At 39.8% G+C, this 23,343-nt stretch overlaps 1 protein-coding gene across 6 annotated transcripts in view; it reads left to right on the top strand.

The window, feature by feature from the left end:
* Positions 1-16,719: 16,719 nt before the first annotated feature.
* Positions 16,720-23,343, top strand: part of CDC42SE2 (CDC42 small effector 2) — a 115,250-nt gene continuing 108,626 nt past the window's right edge. For 4 of the 6 annotated variants that reach the window (XM_080803674.1, XM_080803677.1, XM_080803675.1 and 1 more), the window contains exon 1: positions 16,731-16,839. The gene's annotated coding sequence lies outside the window, so the exon portion shown is untranslated. Of the gene's footprint in view, positions 16,840-23,343 lie in introns of all 6 variants that reach the window. The other 2 variants (XM_080803676.1, XM_080803671.1) reach the window with 1 other exon arrangement.

Here is a 23,343-nt window from a genome sequence, read left to right as displayed (position 1 = left end):
GTACTAGTTTGCATTCCCACGAACAGTACGCAGGGGTTCCTTTTCCTCCACATCTTTGCCTACACCTGTTGTTTCTTGTTTTTGTGATTTTAGCCATTCTGATGTGTGTGAGGTGATCTCATTGGAGTTTTTATTTGCATTTCCCTGATAAGTGATATTGAACATCTTTTCATGTGTCTGTTGGCCATCTGTATGTCTTCTTTGGAGAAATGTCGTTCATGTCTCCTGTCCATTTTTAATTGGATTATTTATTTTTTTTTTGGTGTTGAGTTATATAAGTTCTTTATGTATCTCGGATACTTTTTATTGGATATGTCATTTGCAAATATCTTCTCCCATTCCTTAGGTTGCCTTTTAGTTTTGTTGATTGTTTCCTTTGCTGTGTGGAAGTTTTTTCTTTTGATGAAATGCCAATAGTTTATTTTTGCTTTTGTTTCCCTTACCTCGGGAGATATACCTAGAAAAATATTGCTTTGGCCAATGTCAGAGAAATTGCCATCTGTGCTCTCCTAAGATTTTTATGGTTTCAGGTCTCACATTCAGGTCCTTAATCTATCTTGAGTTTATTTTTGTGTATAGTGTAAGAAAGTGGTCCAGTTTCATTCTATTACACTTAGCTGTCCAGCTTTCCCAATGCTACTTGTTGAAGAGCTTTTTCTCACTGCATATTTTTGCCTCCTTTGTTGAAGATTAATGGACCATGTAATTGTGGGCTTATTTTATTCTTACTATTTTTAAATAAGTAGCTTCACATTTTCATTTTGTACAGGGCACATGAATTAAGTAACCAATCTTGATCTCTGAAGCAAAAATTCCTGGTGAAAATGAAGAGGTTCTGATGTCCAAAAAAGGTAAAGTTCCATGTAAATTCCATGTAAGTCAGGTTTTCTAGGTTAGCCCACGAGTCTCATAATTTCATTCCATGAGAAAGAGGACTTTGATCTAGAAACAGTTGCTCTGGATTGTCTGAGCTGGAGTTCTGCTGCCCAGGCTCATATCTGCGGTGCATACCTTTAAAGGAGCCACAGTTAGATCCCAACAACAATAATGGAAGCCAGAAAACAATGGACTGATAGTTTCAATGTGCTGATTGAAAGGGCTGTCAAATTAAAATCCAGTAAACTCTCATTTGTTTTGAGTGGAGATCTTGAAGTTGAAAGCAAAAGAAGGGCAAAAGTTAAATCATACAAATACTAACCGAAAGAATGCTGATGTAGCTTTAACAGTATCGGAATTTAAAACAAAAAGTTACTATTAGAGAGAGAGAAATACTTAATAATAATAAAAGACCCAGGAGCTCCTGGCTAGCTCAGTTGTTGGAGTGTGTGACTCTTGATCTCAAGGCTGTGAGTTCAGGCCTCTTGTTGGATATAGAGATTACTTAAAAATAAAGTCTTAAAATAAAGATAATAATAATAATAATAATAAAAGATCCAGATCCAATTCACTAGGAAGATATAAATTTCCAAATTTATATAAGCTTAAGAGGCAAAATTGACATTAGGCTAAATCAGAATTACAATTGGTGATATCAAACCACCTCTTTTGATATTGATAGAATAAATAAGATATAAAAAACAGGAAATGGTAAGCAAATTTAAGCAATATAATTTGGAAGCTTGACAGTGTAATATAGAAAACACTGCCCTCACAACCGCAGAAAACATTCATTGCAAATGCACAAAGAACATTCTCTCTTTTTTAAACATTTATTTATTTATTGGGGGGGGGAATGGGGCAAGGGGCAGAGGGGTGAGAATCTCACGCAGACTCCTCACTGAGCTCAGAACCTGCCACGGGGCTGGATCTCAGGACCCTGAGATCATGGCCTGAGCTGAAACCAAGAGTCAGATGCTTAATGGACTGAGCACGCTGATGGCCCAGAACATTTTCAAAAATGGAAATTGGGGGGCACCTGTGTGGCTCAGTGGGTTAAAGCCTCTGCCTTTGGCTCAGGTCATGATCTCAGGGTCCTGGGATCGAGCCCTACATCGGGCTCTCTGCTCAGCAGGGAGCCTGCATCCCCCTCTCTCTCTGCCTGCCTCTCTGCCTACTTGTGATCTGTCTGCCAAATAAATAAATAAAATCTTTAAAAAAAAATGGAAATTGGACTGGGCCCAGTGTCTTAAGTCCCAGAGGGGCAGAAGACGGGGTGTCTGCTAGCCTCAGAGTGAGTGGAGTAGCCACAGATTTCTATGATCCCAGGAGCAAGAGGGGCTGCTGAGGAAGCTACTCTAAGTCCCAAGGGGTTAGATCACAGCAGCAAGATCCACTAGTCCTCAAAATGTGAAAGTAGACAAGTCACTCTGAGATGATAGATTTGCTGCAGAAAGGAGACTCTGGAGGATTTTTCTACCAGTAAAACAAGTGTACGTGTGAAAGTGTATTTTTTTATGGCTGAAGCTGGTGATTCAGAATTACAGGGGGACCATAATAAGGGATGATGGGAGCTGTTCCTATAGTATACAGAGAAGATGTAGAAGAAAGCAAAGATATTAACTATGAATGACTCAGAATTGCAGCCAGCCTGATGGGTTGATACAAATACCTGGAATAGATTTTGCTGCTTCTGTGGAGCAAAACTCTAGACAAGCAAATAGGCTGATGAGTAAACCCACAATGGAATAAGAAAATTAGGGATACAGGAAAGAAAGGACAAGGTTCTGTTAGTCCCCTGCTCCTTTTCTCCCAAGGAGGTGACCCCAAATATTCTTGAACTTGCTGGATGCCAGAGCTTACAGGTGGTTATTTCTGGTTTTTGTTTGTTTGTTTTCTAATGTATTTCTTTTGGGTCTGTGCTGTGCTTATTGTCCCTTTTTCAGTCTCCATGATTGATACGGATGATATGGATGTCCTTGCTACAGAGTATCCTTGTTGGGTTTATTCAAGTTAAACTTTGTTAATGACTTCTATTACAATTGGCTAGATTCATAGTCAAGAACAGCCTGTTCTTGGTGGGACTGTATGTTAAAACAATGTGTCATGCCAAGAAGAAAAAAAAATACTTAGTTTTCTCCTACACAATTTAACATACAGATTGTTACCACTGCTATCTCCTTGTTCAACAGTCCTGAGATGGTAGAACTTAACATTGTTTTCTGCACTGAGCTGAGGCTTAAACAGGAAAGTGACTGTCATTATTTCCATCATGCAGTTGTTCCTAAATTCTTAGCATAGTAGAATCTCCTGGAAGGATTTTAAAAAAATCCCAATGTCAGATGAATTTTCTTATAGGTATTACTTGAGCCTCTACCTTCTTTTTCTTCCTGTGCCAACTTTTGTTAAAGATAACATTAATTTAGCATTAGAGTTTGTGACATTTCAATATTTCTCTTCAACCACACACCTTTATCTTGTTCTATTTTTTTTAAAAGATTTTATTTATTTATCTGACAGAGGGAGTGAGATCACAAGTAGGCAGAGTGGTAGGCAGAGAGAGGGGGAAGCAAGTTCCCCACTGGGCAGAGAGCCCAATGTGGGGCTCAATCCCAGGACCCTGAGACCATGACCCGAGCCACCCACTGAGCCACCCAGACACTCCAATTTTGTTCTATTTTCACAGCTAAATGAATTTAATATTGCATACTTTGTCCTTTTGCCATAGTTTCTCCATTTATCTCTCAGTTGACTGAAAGTAAATCCTCAAGTAGTTTGTTGAAGAAGAACTCCCTGAATTCCTCCATATTCAAAATTGTACTTCTATTGCTTTTATACCTGAGGAATAATTTACTAGGCATGAAATTCTTGAGTCACACTTTCTTTCCTTGAGGACTTTGAGTTCTTTGAGAACATTATTTTACTGATTTCTGAACAGGGGTATGAAGAAATCTAAAACACAGTCATTGTGACTTAATCTTTTACCTGGCGCTCCAGAGTTTTCTTTCTTTATCTTTGATGCTCAGTAACTTTTTTTGCTAGGCTATATCTCATGTTGGTTGTTTCATCGTAGAGTAAAAGATAAGTTACCCTTTATCTGGAGAAAAAGTTTTCTTGATTTGTGTCCTTAAATACTTAAGATGGTCCTTTTTCGGGGGGATTCATACCTTTGAGAATACCAATTATATATATGTTGGATCTACTTTCTCATATTCCTTTATATGAGTAATAGTATCTGTAGATAACCTAAAGCAAACATTATTCTAAGTGAGAAAATATTAGAAGTATTTCTTTTAAAATTAGGAATGAGAGAAAGATAATCTTTTCTATTGAATCGTACACTGGACATCCTAACCAGTGTAGAGACATAAGGTTTGGCAAGAAGGAAGTAAAATGGTCAAAATTTGCAGGTGATTCAATTTACATGGAAAACCCAAAATAATACACAAATTAAGAAGAGGTCAGATGTAAGACAAAAATTAGTATCATTCCTATATACTAGCACCAAACTCCTAGAAAACATAAAAAAACAAACAAACAAACAAAAAAACCCCCACCTATTTGTAATAAAGAATATAAAGAATATCAGGGGCACCTGGGTACCTTATTCAGTTACGCTCTGACTCTGAGGTTTGGCTCCGGTCATGATCCCTTGGGTTTTGAGATTGAGCCCTAGTGGGGCTCCCCACTCAGTGGGGAGTCTGCTTGACATTCTCTCCCTCTGCTCCTCCCCCATCTCACATGTACATGTATGTGTGTGTGCTCTCTCTCTCTCTCTCAAATAAATCTTAAGAAAAAAAAGAGAATATCAAGCCTGTAGGAATAAATCTAACAGAAAATATCCAAGACCTCTGTAGAGAAAAGTTTAAAACTTTGTTTAAAAAATACCTATCAGGGGCCCCTGGCTGGCTCAGTCGGTTAAGAGTCTGCCTTAGGTCATGATCCCAGGGTCAAAATTCTTAACAAATAGATGACTCATTTTAATACTTTATATATTTCTCTTGTTGATTGACAATTTATTAGTTAATGGATTATGAAAGGAGAACTGAAATTATTTCTTGGTGGGCAAAAGAACATGTTGGGCAGGTCTTACCTGAAGCAAAAAGCTATAATAAGCCCCTTTAGTTCTTTTTATTTTTCTATACCAAGAAATCACTGTAGAGATCATTCTTTTTACTAAAATAGTTATTTCTTTAAAAAAAACTTTCATCTTTTTTCCCCCTTTTTTTTTTTTTAAGATTTTGCTTATTTATTTGAGAGAGAGACACACAACGAGAGAGGGAACAGAAGCAGAGGGAGTGGAAGAGTGAGAAGCAGGCTTCCCACTGAGCAGGGAGCCCAATGCGGGGCTCGATCCCAGGACCCTGGGATCACGACCTGAGCTGAAGGCAGACACTTAATGACTGAGCCACCCAGCCACCGCTCATCTTTTTTCCCTTTAAGAAATTCCCATAAAGGGGCACCTGGGTGGCTCAGTGGGTTAAAGCCTCTGCTTTCGGCTCAGGTCATGATCCTAAGGTCCTGGGATCCAGCCCCACATCGGGCTCCTTGCTTAGCATGGAGCCTGCTTCCTCCTCTCTCTGCCTGCCTCTCTGCCTGCTTGTGATCTCTGTCTGTCAAATAAATAAAATCTTTAAAAAAAAAAAAAAAGAAAGAAATTCCCATAAAGTTGTCAAATGGTCAAAATGTTAATATCCCCCCCCCCAAAAAGTTAATTTCCCTTCTCTTTTAAGGCATCAGCCTCTTTTAAGAGATTTTTATAATTTTTCTCTTTGTATTTTACCCACTTTTTAGTAGAGCAGAATATGTAATTCTTTGTTGTGAGAAAAGAGAAAAATGAAAAGAAATTGTCTTGAAGACAATACATGACTAGCAGAGTAACTCACGTAATTGACAGTGCCCATTGAATCTCACATGTGAGCAATTACTGTTCATAAAGGGACAACTCTAGTTAATACAAAACTGTTCATAGTAATGGAAATAAACCAGGAAGAAGTCAACCTCCATAATACTGATGATTTATTAGAAGCACACAGATGTGCATAAAATAACCATATAGGTACTGTAAATTCCATTTCAAGTTGTCACATACTATCCTTTATGCACAAATGCTATATGGAGCTTATCAAGGATGTAATTGAAGCACGAATATTTTGGTTCAAAGGTTGTATGTGATACTTTAATGATATGGCCATATACATAAACTTTATCCTTAAAGCAATACCATTCATGTGTTTTGTCTTTCTGCCCTAATTATTATCATATCCTATACAAAGCACTACTCCTTAGTATGACATACTGTCTTTCTGCAGATCTGGCATCATTTCCTCGCCGTGCCCACAGACCCTGCATTCAATTCCTTAGATTTCTAAAGGCATCACACTCCCATCTCTCCCTGTTTTCATGCATTCTCTTCTTCTGTGCCAAAATAAATAAATAAAAATCTGATGCTTCCTTTCATTTTTGGATAATTCCTCTCAAGCATCTGCTTTTTTCAGAATCCTTTCTGGATCCCTCCAGGTGGGGCCAAATGTCCTCTACTAGAGCTATCTCTATGATAAAACTAACTCAACTGTGCCCAACTTCCTCTTCACACTAGAGTAATGCTGGAGCCGGAAGCTGTGGTAGCAGCTTCTTGATTCATTGACTTCCTGGTTAGAGCTAGAGACAGAGCAGGAGTGGGCCGGGTGTCCCTGTGGTTGCAGGGCCTGGGTCAGACATGAAGTTATGCATCGAGCTCCTTGATCTCGCAGCCAGCCTGGCTTGAGAACAAGGTAATGCCAAGAGTTATATTGTGCATGGAGTGTCAGAAACAGAGAAGAAGCAAGAAGCCATTTGTGAGTACAAGAGGTAGAACTTGGGAAGACTTCAGAAGTAGGGTGCAGTCAGACATGGTGTGAAGTACTAAGAGCTATTAGAATCCACAGCTGTGCTGTGCTGTGCTGCTGGTTTCCCCTTGTCTTCCACTATTCTCCATCCCCATCCCAATAGCTTAAGTGCAGACTTGCATCACTCAATCTCCACTGCTTAGTATTGGACCTGCTGCACAGTCAGAGACAGCATGTATCTGTTGAATTACATCAAGTCCTACTAACCATTCTTTAAAGATTGACATCTTTAAAATTTTTTTGGAAAGATTTTATTTACTTATTTGACACACACAGAGAGAAAGAGAGACAGAGAGAGCACGTGCACAAGCGGGGGAGCAGCAGGCAGAGGGAAAGGGAGAAGCAGGCTCCCTCCTGAGCATGCAGCCTGATGCAGAACTTGACCCCAGGACCGTGGGATCATGACCTGAGCCAAAGGTAGACACTTAATCAAGTGAGCCACCCCGGTGCTCCAAAGACCATTTTTTAAAACCTCTCAGGTAGGTTACTTATCAGTGAAACCTTCCCTCATCCCCAGTGATTAGATTCTGTTCCTACACATATTCATGGTATGTTTTTTGGTATCAATCTCTTTCAATGTTCCACCTTGTATTATTACATGTGTTACATGTGTTTGACTAGGTCTGGGTTTTGTTTTTTGTTTTTTGTTTTTTCTGTCTGAGTGTATCCACCCTAGCAGCAAAATTACTGTCTGAATCCCAGTAGAAGTATTGCAGATTTTTTCTGTGTCTTTAAGTGGCTGCTGTGTATGACTCCTATTTCCCGCCATTTCCAATATGCTTCAGTCCTCATTCTCAATAATGGAGATATTGAAAGAAATGGTAGAAAAAACAAGCTTATGTAGAATCCAAAAGTCTAGTCCAGTGTCTTCAAAGGAAAAGCAAAAAAAAAAAAAAAAATATATATATATATATATATATATATATATATATATATTCCTTGACTAAAGTTACTCTAAAAACCAACCTGTATTCTTTTGTGCAAGACAGGATTTTGTTTTAACCTAACTATCATGATCGCCTGGTCTTACTTTATGTTGGCTATGTAGTTCTGATTTGTAGTACTTTTGGAATTTGAAATTAGAAAGCCATATACCACTTATACCTTAATCCTCTGATTGAAGTATAGCTCACTGTAACTAAGACCTGGTGGTTAAAAAAAGAAAAAAGAAAAGCCATCTGGGTTTGGTATGTGCCAGAGTGTGATGTTTATGCATGTATGCTCTCATATATCTACAATTACCTATTTAGCACCTCTTCATGTTTATTTTAGAATTAATAAAGAATAAAGGAGAATATTTTGAAATATTTATTTAGAGATCTGGTATTCAGATGCCCAGTACTCTAGTCACTAGCTACGTGTTGCTATTGAGCATTTGAAAGGTAGCTATGTTGAATTGAGTTGTGCTGTAAGTATAAAAAATATAACAACTTTGAAGGCTTAGTTTCAGAAGTAAGATACATCATTAATATAGTTTTATGTTGGTTGCATGTTGAAATGACAGTATTTTTATGTATTTTATGTACATAATAGCATATTATTAAAATTAATTTTATATGCTTATTTTTACTTTTTTTCATGTGGCTACTAGGAAGTTTAAAATTACATGTGCAACGTGCATTATATTTCTCTAAGATAGCATTACTCTGGTATATGCTATAGTTTAGTTACTTTTACTTTAAAAACATTGCAAGGAAGTTGTGAAAAATTTTCCACCCCTGTAGAGGAGACAAATTAATTGATAGTCTACTGTGCTGCAGGCCCTGATATTTTACATGAGCTATTTTGTTTAATTCTCCCCAAATCTTATTAGATAGGTGTTATTCCTATTCTAAGATAGGTAGACTGGAGTTCAAAGAGTTTAAGAAAATTTCCTTAAGCCCTTGATCAAACAGCTACTGTCAATAAAACTTACTCAAATCTACCTGACTTTGGAGATCGTTCTCTTTCTACTAGAGAACACTCTCATCTGCCTTTCCTTTTCAGAGACTGGCACCATATGCTAACAGAAATTCTAATAACGCCCACAGTTGTGAGGTCTTACCAGACCTTACCAGGTCTTCCCTGGTCTTTGAAGCCTGTTACTTCAAAATAAGGTCCTATTTCCTTTTTCACCCAAATGAAAATAACATTTAAGCCCCTCATATACTAAATTATCAGGAATTCCAGTCTTTTCCTATGGTTCTCCTCCCCCATGTAGTCATAAATGACTGAGAATTGTTTACTAATGCCTGAGTATTGATCCATTGGTCTTATGAATAGACAATAGAGTGGAAATTCAGATATACTCTCGAGGCTGGAGGACCACCTCACAAACTGTCTAGAAGAGGGTTAATTCAGTGACAGTGGTTTTGTTTTCTAATGCTGTGTAACAAATTACGATTAGTGGCTTTAAACAACACCCATTTATTAGCTCATATTATCTGTAGGTCAGAAGTCCCACATGTCATTGCTGAATTCTTGTTCATGGTTATCACGTGGCTGAAATCAAGGTGCCTGCAATTCTGAGCTCTCCTCTGGAGACTTTGTTGGGGGGGAGGGCATAAATCTGCTTCCAAGTACATTATTGTTGGCAGTATTCATGCTCCTTGTGGGTAATAGGACTTAGGTCCCTATTTCCTTGTGGCTGTCTACCAGGGGCCATTCCTTCTTCCTGGAGATGGAATGTATTCCTTGACATGTGCCCCATACCCCGTCTTCCAGCCAGCAATGGCTTATCAAGTCTTTTTCATGTTTTGAGTTTCCTTGACTTCTCCTTCTGCCACTACAGGTAGAAAATGCTCTACTTGAAATGTTCTTGTAGTGAGATGGGGCTCACCCTGATAATCTTCTTTTAAGGTCAACTATGAAACAAAACATAACATAATCATGGGACTATCTCATCCAAGTCACAGGTTCCAGGAATGAGAGCACCGCATATTGGGGTAGTGGGTGGTACATTTTCATCAATCTGCCCACTATAGTCCTGGGGATTATATAAAGCATGTACACCACCACAGTGGCAATGACACAGAGCCAACTATCAAAATTCTCCCAGCTACTTAGCTTTGCTAGTCACAGGGAGAAAAGCAAGAGCTGTCTTACTATCAGGTAAGGAAGGAAGGAATGGAGGGAAGGAATGGAGATTGGGACATGAAAGATCCTCATGTGCTCCTTTCCCTTTCTTCCAGTTATACCCTCAAATCTTACTCATCATAAAGTTTCCTGGTGAAAGCAACACAAAGGTTAAGGGCGTTAGGTGGAACTGTAACTTTTCTGTCCTACCTGGTTTAAGGGCAGCAATGTCCAGACATTTTGAGGTATGTTGGAGCTTCCATCTCTCCTCTTGCTAAAGCCCTAGTAAACCGCAGAGGTGTGAGTCCTACTGGTGCCTTCTGAATGGCTTCCTAAGAGGTCACTGGGGCCCTCTGAGCTAAGTACTTTCCTCAAGGTGCAGGGAGTAGCACCCTCTTCCCAGCACAGTACAGACCTCAGACCCTCTTGGTTACCTGCCTTTTGGACTCTTTCCCCACTCTCGTATGCCAATCTGCCAATATTCAGCTCAAAATCCATTGTGGCTCTTGCTCTTCCTGGGAACTCGCCTTTAATTAAGTGCTAGTTGCTGTAGTTTTCTTTGCTAAACTTTGCGCTCTCCTAAGTGCCATATCCCCTTTCTTTTCATTGCTACTATTGTTTACTTGAGAGGTTTCTTTTAGCTGACTCCTTTTAATTGTTAACAAATGTGTCAAAGAAATTTTTCTCACTATCACATGTGGAAAATCTGAGTTATGTGTCATATATAGCTGTTAACTGTAAGAAAAAAAAGGAAAAAAGAAAAAAAATTGTTAGTCATTGGTAGTCTCTAACCTGACATAGCAGAATGCCTCTCAAAAGGCTCATTTCTGGGGTACCTGGGTGGCTCAGTGGTTAAAGCCCCTGCCTTCGGCTCAGGTCATGATCCCAGGGTCCTGGGATCGAGCCCCACATCGGGCTCTCTGCTCAGGGGGGAGCCTGCTTCTCCCTCTCTCTCTGCCTGCCTCTCTGCCTACTTGTGTCTGTCAAATAAATAAATAAAATCTTAAAAAAAAAAAAAGGCTCATTTCTTCTCAAGTTGTCCCCAGGGGCATTTTTATTACAGCTCCTAACGGATTTTGTTGTTGTTGTTGTTTTTATTTTTGTTTTGTTTTGTTTCATTTTTTGGTTTTTGGTTTTTGTTTCGAGCTGAGGGGCTATAATGCGATTACATTTAACCCTTGAACATCATGAGTTTGAACTGTGTGGGTCCACTTACAGACATACTGTTTTTGATAAATATAGCATAGTACTACAAATGTATTTTTTTAAGGAATTTTTTTCTTCCTTAGGATTTTCTTAATAACATTTTTTTCCCTCTAGCTTACTTTATGGTAAGAATGCAAATACATGTCACATAAAAAAATGTGTCATATGGGGCACCTGGGTGGCTCAGTTGGCTAAGTTTCTGACTCTTGATTTCAGCTCAGATCATGATCTTAGGGTTGTGAGGTGGAGCCCCACATTGGACTCCATGTTGGGCATGGAGCGTCCTTAGGATTCTGTCTCTCCCTCTCTGTCTGCCTCCAGCTCACACACTCTCTCTCAAAAAACAAAAAATATGTGTTAGGTGATTATTGTTATGTTATGTTATGTTATGTTATGTTATGTTATGTTATAGGTAAGACTTCTTGTCAACAGTAGGCTATTAGCTAATTTTACAGGGAGTTAAAAGTTAAACATGGAAGGGCTGGGCCCCTCCCTAACCCTGCATTGTTCAGGGTCAGCTGTACATTTGAGGCTATGTGTTGAAGCTGCAGGTCTCCAAACTACCTGTCCCTATCCTTGCCCTCTCTATCCATGGTTCTGTTAAGTTTATCACCTAAAATCATTTCCCATACCACCAGAGGTATGCAATAAGCAGAAAACACTGATCCACTCCCTTTTTCCCAGAGACCCACCTCAAATTCCTTTCCCTCTAAGAGACCTTTGCTGACAATACAGACCTCAGTGATCCCCTCTGTGACATTCATAAGGCTACTATGTCTAATTATTCAAATGCTGCTGTGTGACATTTCATTAAGGACAAAGACCATGCTTTATACTAAGTTTTCCCACAGCATTTGGTATGCTACCTGGCAAACAGCAGGCATTCAATAAATATTTGTGGTTTGATGAACAGCAAGGGGCAGCCCTGGGTAAAAGTGTGGAGTGAAGTTTGACTTAGGTTCTTCTCCCTTTGACTGCCTCCATCACGGAAAGGGCCATGGATCATGATACTCCTCTGAACTGGTCATTTTCTCCTTTCTCAATCAGTTCCAGATGTCTCCCAATTTTTCTCAATCTCCCCAAATCACACTTCATGTGCTCTGTGTCTCCTTATCACGTTGACTACTAGCTAAGGTATTTGGTGTTTGCCACTAGATTTTGTTCTATTTAAAATTGCGTCACAAAAAAATTTTTTGTATCTTCTATCACATCCAAGACAGACATATGTATACATAATAGATGCTCAATAGATATTTATCATACAAATAAATGAATCTGTGTTATATTGTTTGTGTCTTAAGGTTTTGCTGTTAAATTTTTAGGAAAAAGTACAAAATCACCCAAGTAATTCATTTAACATTGGTCAAGGGAATTTGCTAAGTTTATTAACAAGTATATAAACATTTTATGGTTTTGATTCAGAATAATAAAAATAAGATCTTCTGTTTGCCTTTTTTTTTTTTTTTTTTTTTTTGGTCCTTCTTTGGCTCCTTCATTTGTCCACTTGGCCAATTTAAATGTTTCTTTTAAGGAGCAGTGTAAGTCTCTATAGCTTTACATAGAACTGATGGTTCCTTCTCTGTATTCTTTTTTTTTTTTTTTAAAGATTTTATTTATTTATTTGACAGAGAGATCACAAGTAGGCAGAGAGACAGGCAGAGAGAGAGAGAGAAGCAGGCTCCCCGCTGAGCGGAGAGCCCAACACGGGGCTCGATCCCAGAATCCTGGGATCATGACCTGAGCCGAAGGCAGAGGCTTTAACCCACTGAGCCACCCAGGCGCCCCTCCTTCTCTGTATTCTGAGCATGCCATACATACTTCTAGTTAAGGGTGACCCCATAATTTATTGTCTAAACCTGGACATACTGAGAATGAAAGTGCGCACAAAAAACTATTAAGCCAGGATAAGAGGTGTCCCTGACAAACCAGGAGGTATGCTCATACTACTTTGAAAGTAGTTATTTGCTAGCTATATGTCTCTTCTCATTCAACTGTAAAGCTATTCTAGGTCTGGGCCTTATTTCTCTTAGCTTCCTTCTTATCTAGAACTGTGCCTACCACTCGTGGTGGTAGAAGAAATGTTAGTGCCTCTTTAAAAATGTTCATTTAATTGCATATTATACTATCTTGCTGTAGAACTCAAACCATCCCATTTGGGTCCTATTATGAGCCATTTTCTCAGTATAAAAATATAGGGCATTGAGCTTAATTGTACGCTTGTGTAATGATGGTAGCTAGCATTTACCAGCACTTAGCATCTGCAAGGCCCAAGGCTAAGAATTTTGGTTGAGTTTGGATTTCTCACAACAATTCTTGGAGGTAAGTGTTGCTATGGTCCCATTAAGTTAGAAGAAAAGACACATTTAGAAAGATTAAGAATTTTGTTCAGGGTCACCCAGCTAATTATGTAGCAGAGTTTGAACCCCAGACTCTGATGCCATACACCATCTCTCCTATGTGTAAGAAATAACTGGTACTAAATTTTGTAAAGTAATTTTAAAAGATTAATACCATACTTTTAGGAAAAAATTCATATGCTTTCACATGTTTACAGGAGAATGTGTTTAAGTAAAGATTGCCGAATAAGGTCAATGTGGCAGCAATGTGAGGTCATGAGCAGTCATAGACAAACACATTCTTATCATTGTTCTTGGTGTTAACATCTCCATTTGTTATGACACAAATATACCGTTAGTTTTGTTGAGATCATTTTCTTGTTTTCAAACTAGTAAGTGTGCAAAGCAGTTTGTAATACAAAAAACCTTTGTACTACAACAGTTGGGTTTACTTTTAGCAGTATTTTCAGTGTACATTATGTGAATAAATTATAAACAGTGTTTGTTTTCTACCTTGTCCTTTTGACAAGATTCTATTTGGTAACAATTTTTTTTTTTTTTAATTTTATTTATTTATTTGATAGACAGAGATCACAAGTAGGCAGAGAGGCAGGCAGATAGAGAGAGGGGGAAGCAGGCTCCCCGCTGAGCAGAGAGTCGGATGTGGGGCTCGATCCCAGGACCCTGGGATCATGACCTGAGCTGAAGGCAGAGGCTTTAACCCACTGAGCCACCCAGGCGCCCCATATTTGGTAACAATTTTAATGATAGTCATTATTGAAACATTATATTAACTCCAGAAAAATTATTATTTGGTATTATTATAGTTACAAACCATGTTTTGATGTTGATAAAACACATTATCAGTGGTTCTTAAGCAAAAGTAGTCTAATTTTATAAAAAATAATCTAAATTGTGAGGATAATCTGTAGTTTTAACCTGTTTTAAATCATAAAGGATAAATTAAATGCATAAAGATACTATACTATAAATTTGATACTGAGCAAATAAATATATACACAGACTTTCATACAAAAGGTATCCTTCAAGAACTGTATTCTTAATTTTTTTTCTACTGATAAGAGACATGTGTGAATAGCTGTAGCAACTAAAATTAGATTTTTATCAGGGTATTCAGTTGCATATGATGTGTTATAAACATATGGGAAGCCTGAAAACAAATGTTTACATAATGAATGTTAACTCTTACAAACAAATGATAAGAAAAGTTACTCTTAAGGCATTCACACAAAATGACTACATTTGCAATTCAAAGGAAGGGTTAGAAACATACAAGACATATTAAGTTAAGGAATTTTCTGGTTTTTTTTTTGTTTTGTTTTGTTTTTTGTTTTTATTTTTTTTAGCACCCCACATTTCTTTTAATCTTGAGGTAATTATAGATTCACATGGAGTTGTAGGAATTTCCTGGGTTTTTTTGTTTTTTGTTTTTTGTTGTTGTTGTTTTTGTCCGAGGAAGTTTTTAGAATTAATATGCCTTTGAATTTCAGGTCAGAAATCTTCCTCTAGTTTATTATGTTATTCCTATTTTTTGAAGTAGGATACCAGGATATCACAGGTCAGAAAAACTGCACTGAATGTCAAGTTTTCAATGTACTCAGGGTAACTAGAAAATTAAAATACTTATATTATAATTTAGATAAAGATTATGGTTAACTGATAGAAATTGGGATCAAGAGCAAGTTTAAAATTAAAAAAAATTTTTTTTCTTTGTGTTTTTTATCTTCTCAGGGGATTTAAACATTTCATTTATTCTAGGTGCCAGGGTACATCAGCTGAACAAAACAGACAAAATTCCATTTTGTATTGGGGAAGACAGGCATTAAGAGATACACATAGGAAATAAATAAATTATAAAGACTGTTGCAAGGTTTAAAGTGTCATGGAAACAAAAAAGCCAGTTAAGAAAGAATGAGAGTTTGGGTTGGGGTGGTTGCAATTTTAAATAGTGTGGTTAGGCTAAGCATCACTGTTGGGGTGAGATTTGATCAAAGAGTTAAAAGAGGGAAAGCAGACATTGAGGAAGAATGTTCCCAGCAGAAGGAAGAACACTTCAAACGCCCTAAGTATTTGTCTGTCTGGACTATTCAAGTAACAAAGGGTGGAGCTGGAGTGAGAAAGGTGAAGGGAAGAGGCACAATCAGGGGCTTCATATGTCTCCGTAAAGACCTTAGTTTTTACAGACAATGAAATAGGGAGCCACTGAAAGGTATCCTTCAAGAATTGTATTTTGGCCAGATGAGACTGGAGCTGACTTTTCTTGTAAGATAGTATTCTGTTTGTTGCTCAGACAATAGAGTTAATGGTGGGCAGAGAGACCATTTAGCTAGCAACTGAAGTAGGCCACTGAAATATGATTCAAGTCAGAGAAGACGGAAGTAATGCACTGATTGGCCTGATTCTGATTTACTCTGAGAGTACAACAGTCTTGCCTGACAGTGTGGAGGTGAAGATCAGTGAAGAAAGGGAGCCATGGTCTCCACAAAGTATTTGTTACGAGCAACTAGCTAGAAGGACCGTGGCTAGGTCTTGAACTGCTTTTTGAGCAAGGGACAATTAGAAACTTAGGGGAGAAAGAAAACTAATATTGCACTAATATAATCAATCCAGATGAAGAAGACGTATGTATTACTACATCATATTCCAAGTGTTGTAGGCCTGAAAACTTAATGTAGGCATTTGGTGGAAGGCTGACGGCTGGATGGACACTCTTAGGTGTTACTGATTTCTGGGTTATACAAAATACAGCTAAAGAAGACTCAGATTCCAGGAGACAAGTAATTTCACACTTTTCAAATATCAGGTGGAACTTCTAGGCCGTAAAAGCCAGTTAGGACAGATTCAACGATTCTGACGTTTACATTAATAAAAAGCGGTGGTCCGAGGATTTCAGGGCATCTTTCCACCAATTCCAACTGACAAGTGGTGCCAGGACTCTGCGCCTAGCCCGGCCAGCCTGGGAGCGTCCGCGGTCCCGCTAGGAGCGCAGGCACCGCCCCTGCGCGCGGTTCGGGGTGGGGGCGCGAGCTACCGTTGCCAGCCGCCGGGCGGAGGGCGAGGAGGGGCTGTCGTGCGCTCCCACCCAGCCCTGGTCGCCATCTTCCGACGCGTCCTTTCCCGCGCGGGCTCAAGCCCCAGCTCTCGGCCCTCCTCTCGCTTAGGAGGAGGCTTCCTAGCCCGCGCAGCTGCACCGAAGTGCGCGTTGCGGAGTCGCTGGCTCAGTCCGACGCCCAGGCGGGGCAGGGGGTGGGGCCGGCGCGGCGGCGCAGTCCTCGCGCGGCTCTCCGGGCGCGCGCCGCCTCTCGCTCCGCCCGCGCGCGAGCCTGGGCGGGGAGGGAGGGGCCAGGAAGCGGCAAGCGCGCTGGGGAGCGCAGCTGCGGGCGTGGGGGTGGCAGGAGCCGCGGAGCCGGCACCAAGAGCGGCTGCGGCTGGAGCCGGCAGTCCAGACAAAGGCGACGGTGAGTGCCCCGCCGGCCCGGGTCGTGCACCGGCCCCCGCACCTCGCCCTCGCGGCCTCCTAGGCGGGGACCCGCAGCCTCGAACCCCCGCCGCCGAGGGCTCGGTGGGGAGCGCGGCCCGGCCCTGCCCCCCGCGCCCTGCGGGCTGTGGGCTGAGCCTGCGGCTCCATTTTCAGGTCTGGGCGAGGTCTTCCTTCGGACCCTGCCTTTGGTTTTTCTTCCATTCCTTCTGAGAAATGGTTACATGCTCAGTTCAAAATTGACGACAGGCGGGCGGCTGAGGGAGCCAACCGCCAGCCTGATGTAAAATGGAAATGAAAAGACCCCCTCCCCCCAACTTTACAGGTTTGGGAGTCGGGAGGGGAGGGGCGAAGGGCGGGCGGGGAGGGCCGGGGTCCTCCAGGTGAGAGTTTGGGGGTGGGGCGGGAACCCCTGCCTGCGGAGCCGGGGTTCTTTCCTGAGGCGTGCGGCGCGTTCCCCCTGGGTCTCGCCTCGCTTCTCTTTGGGCCCCGGAGAGAAAGCCTTGCCTGACCACCTACACGGAGGAGCTCGTGTTACTCGTACAGGTTGTCTTTCCTTTGCCGCTTCAGTTGTGATTTTTGGTAACGGGTGTGGTAGGTAGCGGCTGTCTGATGCCCCATTTATCGCCGAAAAGCCCTGGTGGGCCGATTTCATGTACTTGAAGCAACATTGGAATTTCTCTATAGTTGCTGTTATTTCAAATGATAAACTTTTGTAGGGGAATTTGGTGCTGATGTTCAGTTTACAGAACTGACATTTAAAGAGTCTGGCTTATAGTAGGTGCTCAGTAAAATATTTGAATGAATGAACGAATCTTGAAACATGAAAACTGATTTCACAGCTAGTAAAAATTTAGGCACAAACCCTTTTGACTCAAGGGAAAAAAAATGTTGGGAAACAACATGCAGTTTCTGTTTATATGCTGGTTTTTTATTTTTACCCACCATACATGTAGTGTTGATGATCAGTTATTATTAATGTTACAAGTGTAGGAAATGTAGTTGAAATGTGAAATTTTTCATTTGGAGGAAAAGTCTGTAGACATTTTCTGTTACTTAAAAAATAAGTATTAAAAGACAAGGGTTATTTCTGATTTTCTTTCGAAAGAACAGAAATTAAAGAAGAGGTGTTTGGATTGTACTTTGTTCTTTTGAGACACCCAAAGTCTATTTCATTACGAATAGATAAGTTTATGTGCTTTTGGCGGGGCATGGTGGCGTGGTCTTCAGTTGCTTTTTGAGCCAGAGGCTCTCTAAAGTTAGGGGGAAAAGAAAACTAATGTTACACTAATTAAACCCTACCGTTTATTCAGCCGGTGTTCATTAAGCACCCATTATGTACTGGCACCTGTGTTGGTTGCTGAGTTTCTAGAAGCAAACAAAACCCACAATTATCGCTTTAACCTGAGCGTGAAGTTCTTTCCTCATCGATGTTGCCAGTAAGGACTGTCTTACACCCCTACTGCCTGCTTACAGGAAAGCTGGCAAGTGGAGTGCAGGAAGTATGGATCCCTAACAGGCTATTTAAAGGTTAATAAGTAACTTCATAGGGCTGAGATTATTGGTTTGCATTTTCTTGTTGTCAGTTTAATAAAATCAGTCTACATTTTAAAATGAAGGGAGGAAAAAGTTTAACAAACTTATTTTTTCCCCTCCTTCCATAGTGGATGATTTTGGTACAGTGTGTTTATTGAAGAGTAATGTACTTCTGGTTGTTTTCTGTAAATAATCTTTGCAATACAGTATTTTCTATTTTTTAAATTCTCCAAGGAGAAACAGTGGATTACTTTTCTACAAGAAATGTTTTAAATAAAGCACCTGTTTGGAAGTTCTATTTTGACCTTTTTAGTCGCTATTTACAGATAAATACAGTATTGACTTAATCATGGTGAAAAGGGAAGGACTACTAGTGATAATTTGTGGTTCCATATTTGGACTTTCCCGCTAGTATTGCGACTGTGGTGGAACTGCTTACTAAAAGGAGAATGCTGTTTGTAGTATTCTGAACATAAGGTCGCATTGTGTGCGTTTGTCTTAAATACATAGGATTTTTTTTTTTAAGATTTTATTTATTTATTTGACAGACAGAGATCACAAGTAGGCAGAGAGGCAGGCAGAGAGAGAGGGAGAAGCAGGCTCCCCCCTGAGCAGAGAGCCCGATGTGGGGCTCGATCCCGGGACCCTGGGATCATGACCTGAGCCGAAGGCAGAGGCTTTAACCCACTGAGCCACCCAGGAGCCCCGGATTTTTTTTTTTTAAAGTGCTTTTTTTATTTGGCCTCATCTGAAGGCCAAATTGATGTGTTCCAGTGTCATTTTTTTGAGCATTACAAAATAATGTAGATTAATAAATTTTTTCATAGATGGCATTTCAGTTTAGGTAGACCCTTTTGACTTGTTAACACCTTCTACATTATTGAAGATGATTTGTACTTTCTGGTAGAACTTTCAGGTTTTTAGGTTGGCTGTTTGTTTTTTGTGGTTGTGCCTGGGAGTAATGTGGAAAGTAATCTCTTAAATTTTAGTGGTAGAGGGTTTTGTTTTATTATTATTTTTTAATGGACATTAATTGTAGAAGAGTTACTTTGACAATATACTGTTGATAGTCTGGTGCTGATGAGAAACCTAGTGTAGTAGGTGATAATAGTGATGTTGAAGAAAGTGTAAGCAAGCTGTGATATGTTGAATAAAATGCTTGGTATATTGTATTTGGTTAAGAACTTCATCATCAGAGCTTGTGACAGTCAACAGTATAGAGAAATACTAAAATTTTTTCAAGAAATAAGAACCCATGGGGCACCTGGGTGGTTTGGTAGGTTAAGCATCTGCCTTTGGCCCCGGGTTGTAATCTCAGGATCCTAGGATTGAGCCCTGCGCCTGCTCAGCAGGGAACCTGCTTCTCCCTCTCCCTCCGCCACTCCCCCTGCTTGTGCTGTCTTGCTCTGGCTCTGTCAAATAAATAAATAAAATCTTAAAAAATAACCCATGATTACGTTTTTGTACCTTAAAAAAATACTATATTTTCATAGTATTATTTTTTTTAAATTTTAATAAACATATAATGTATTTTTTATATAAATCTTTTTTTTTGTTTTTAGATTTTATTTATTTATTTGACAGACAGACAATCACAAGTAGGCAGAGAGGCAGGCAGAGAGAGAGGGGGAAGCAGGCTCCCCGCTGAGCAGAGAGCCCTATGTGGGGCTTGATCCCAGGACCCCAGGATCATGACCTGAGCCGAAGGCAGAGGCTTTAACACACTGAGCCACCCAGGCGCCTCAATAAACATATAATGTATTTTTATCCCCAGGAGTACAGGTCTGTGAATCGCTAGGTTTACACATTTCACAGCACTCATCATAGCACATACCCTCCCCAGTGTCCATATCCCCACCACCCTCTCCTGTCCCGCCTCCCCCCAGCAACAACCCTCAGTCTGTTTTTTGAGATTGTCTTTTATGGTTTGTCTCCCTCCCAATCCCATCTTTTCATTTTTTCTTTGCCTAGCTCCCCCCAACCCCCCCACATTGCATCTCCACTTCCTCATATCAAAGAGATCATATGATAGTTGTCTTTCTCCGATTGACTTATTTCGCTAAGCATAATACCCTCTAGTTCCATCCACGTAGTCGCAAATGGCAAGATTTCATTTCTTTTGATGGCTGCATAGTATTCCATTGTGTATATATACCACATCTTCTTTATCCATTCATCTGTAGTATTATTTCTTCTAAAAAATTTTTTTTTATTTGACAGGGATCACTAGCAGGCGGAGAGGCAGACAGAGAGAGAGTAGGAGGCAGGCTTCCCCCTGAGCAGAGAGTCTGATGCGGGGCTCGATCCCAGGACCTTGGGATCATGACCTGAGCTGAAGGCAGAGGCTTTAACCCACTGAGCCACCCAGGCGCCCCCTTATTTCTATCTCAAAATAGTTTATAATGTTTTGAGTCTAAATAAATTCCAGGATCATCCCATTTTATAATTGTTGGAGATTTGAAATGATGCTTTCTTCCTCAGGGTATATGTGTGTGTGGCAGGATGGGAGTAGGGAGTTTGTTCGTTTTTTTGAGACCCATCAGAATGCTTTACAAAGTGTTTCCTTTATCGTATGTAATTAATAAAGTGATTAAGAATGATGCCCATAAAAAAGGCATTGCAGCAGTGCTCATTTTTGTATAGATCATTAGAGTATCAATTAACATTTGTATAAAAACATTTCCAAATGCTTTGTAAGTAATTTGTCACATTTATTCTCTAGGACAGGTTACTATTACATTTTTTATATCCCAGGTGTCACTTTTTGGAAGCGTTTAGGTTTTCATCTGCTTTTGGATGAGTCTGGGGTACTTTTGTTAACACGTCTTAAGTTTTTTTTTCTTTCTCACAACTGGAAATGTGTATTGGTTTTCATCTGTTATAGTGTTCTTAATCTCAGTCCCCATGAAATATTTTAGCATTGTACTGAAAAATGTTAGTGATGTTTTTGAGAGGAACATTATGGATTCCCTGTACATTCTTGAGAAGAACTGAGTGAAATGTGTACTTATCCTTAATTCTTACTTATTAGTTAGGTGAGGGAATTTATCCTGATTTTTTCCCCATACTGTGTGGAAAAACTTGAAATTTAGCTTATTAATAATTAATTTCATGCATACTGCTGCCTCACCTCAAAGCTTAAGAATACTGGAACTTTTCTATAATACAAACAAATAACAGGGCAGGATTTAGCTGAAAGAGTTATGGGAATCCATCCAAAGGGAGTTTCTGAACTGAAAGCCAAAAGACTTGGTAATAAGCTATCTTTATCATGACACCATAAAATACCTGCAAATGTATTTTAGTCAAAATGGATTACAGTAAAACAAACTCCCTCTTTTTCCTAGAAAGCATTAGATAACTGCATGTTAAATTTAAGTATCTTTGAAAATGACTAAATGATGAGCACTGAAAATTTTTTTTTTAATATTTTATTTATTTATTTGACAGAGACACAGCGAGAGAGGGAACTCAAGCAGGGGAATGGGAGAGGGAGAAGCAGGCTTTCCTCCGAGTAGGGAGCCTGATGCAGGCCTCGGGGCGGGCCTTGGTGCCAGGACCCTGGGATCGTGACCTCTGAGCAGAAGGCAGACGCTTAATGACTGAGCCACTCAGGTGCCCTTAAATTTTTGTTTTATATCTTACGCTATTAGAAATTCATGCTAAAATTTGTTAAATCTTTGATTGGATTATTGTAAGCATCTTCTAGTAAAACATAAAATCATTTTGTTCCATGTAGCTTAATAATATACTTCCACTTTTTGCTTAATAAAGCAAAAATGAATTTTTTGTATATTCAGAATTGTATATATTTTGCACTTACATATGGTGAGAACCAATGGGTATTTGTGGAACTGGTATGTGCAGTGGATGGGACTAGATAAAACTTAAGGAGAAAACAACTCTCTCCCTGTACCTTCAAACTGTCGTTGTAGAGTAAGTCTTTCCCTGCCCCTGGATGAGCTTTTAGTAAGGTCAGGTAGCTTTTCTGGTTAGTTTTAGGTAATAAGAATTCCTGTGCTTACTTGTCAATGATAGTGTTACTGTTGTCATTACAAGGTACCCTTCAGTATAATATTCAATGTTAAAACTCTTATACAATTTAGAACTAATCTTTATGGCTCAGAACTTCTTGAGCCCCAGAAGTCTGCTTTGGAGCAAGAGTCCTAGTAGGTGTCTTTTATTTTACTAGCGTAACTGTACTGTCCATTCAGCTGCCCAGGGTCTAACTTGGTGGGCAGAGAGAAATGGGGGTGGTGGTGGTGGTATGTTTTTAATGTGGCTCATCCTCTTGTGCTCTGGCATTGGTGCCTTCTGAATCAGGCAGGTTGTTCAAAGTGGACTTTCTCCAGAAGTGCTGGAAATGGTTTTCTTGGGGATTCCACGTCTGGGAACCTTCCAGCTACAATTCTTGTGATACAATTCTTCCATTACTGTCCCTTCATCTTACAGTTTCTCTCATCTGCAGCCTCACTGTGCGTAAGGAGAGGTTTTGCTTTAGTCTTCACAGTAGTTCTGTAACTTTTTAACCGGACCTGCTCTTTACTAAGATTATTTCATAATACGCAGTTTCATGCATTCCACTCTGACCTTAACATTGTACCTTTCCAGCTCTTTCTGTTAATTATCCCCACTTAAACAGGACTTCTGTGTCTGGGACCTATAGCATGTTGCTAATGTACTGTCCCAAGCCCTCCTTTCTCCATATCCATGCTTTGAATCCGTGGTCCTCTGTTACAGATTTTACTTTTGTACACCCTCAGTTCTCTGTCGCACTTCTTTACTGTACTCATCTGGCAATCTGCCCCCTACCCCTTCTCTATCTAGTCTAGCCTGTACATGGCATTTCGGTGTGACTTGAGGAAAAAAACACCAATGCTGACCTCATCTCCCTGTAAATTCAGGAGGGTTCTTCATGCTCCCACAGTTCTGTAATCTTAAATATTTA

Source organism: Martes martes (genome assembly GCF_963455335.1).
Source record: "Martes martes genome assembly, chromosome: 5".
NCBI classification, from domain to species: domain Eukaryota; kingdom Metazoa; phylum Chordata; class Mammalia; order Carnivora; family Mustelidae; genus Martes; species Martes martes.
The sequence above is the reverse complement of the archived record's forward strand: the minus strand, read 5'-3'. Positions and strand labels throughout refer to the sequence as shown.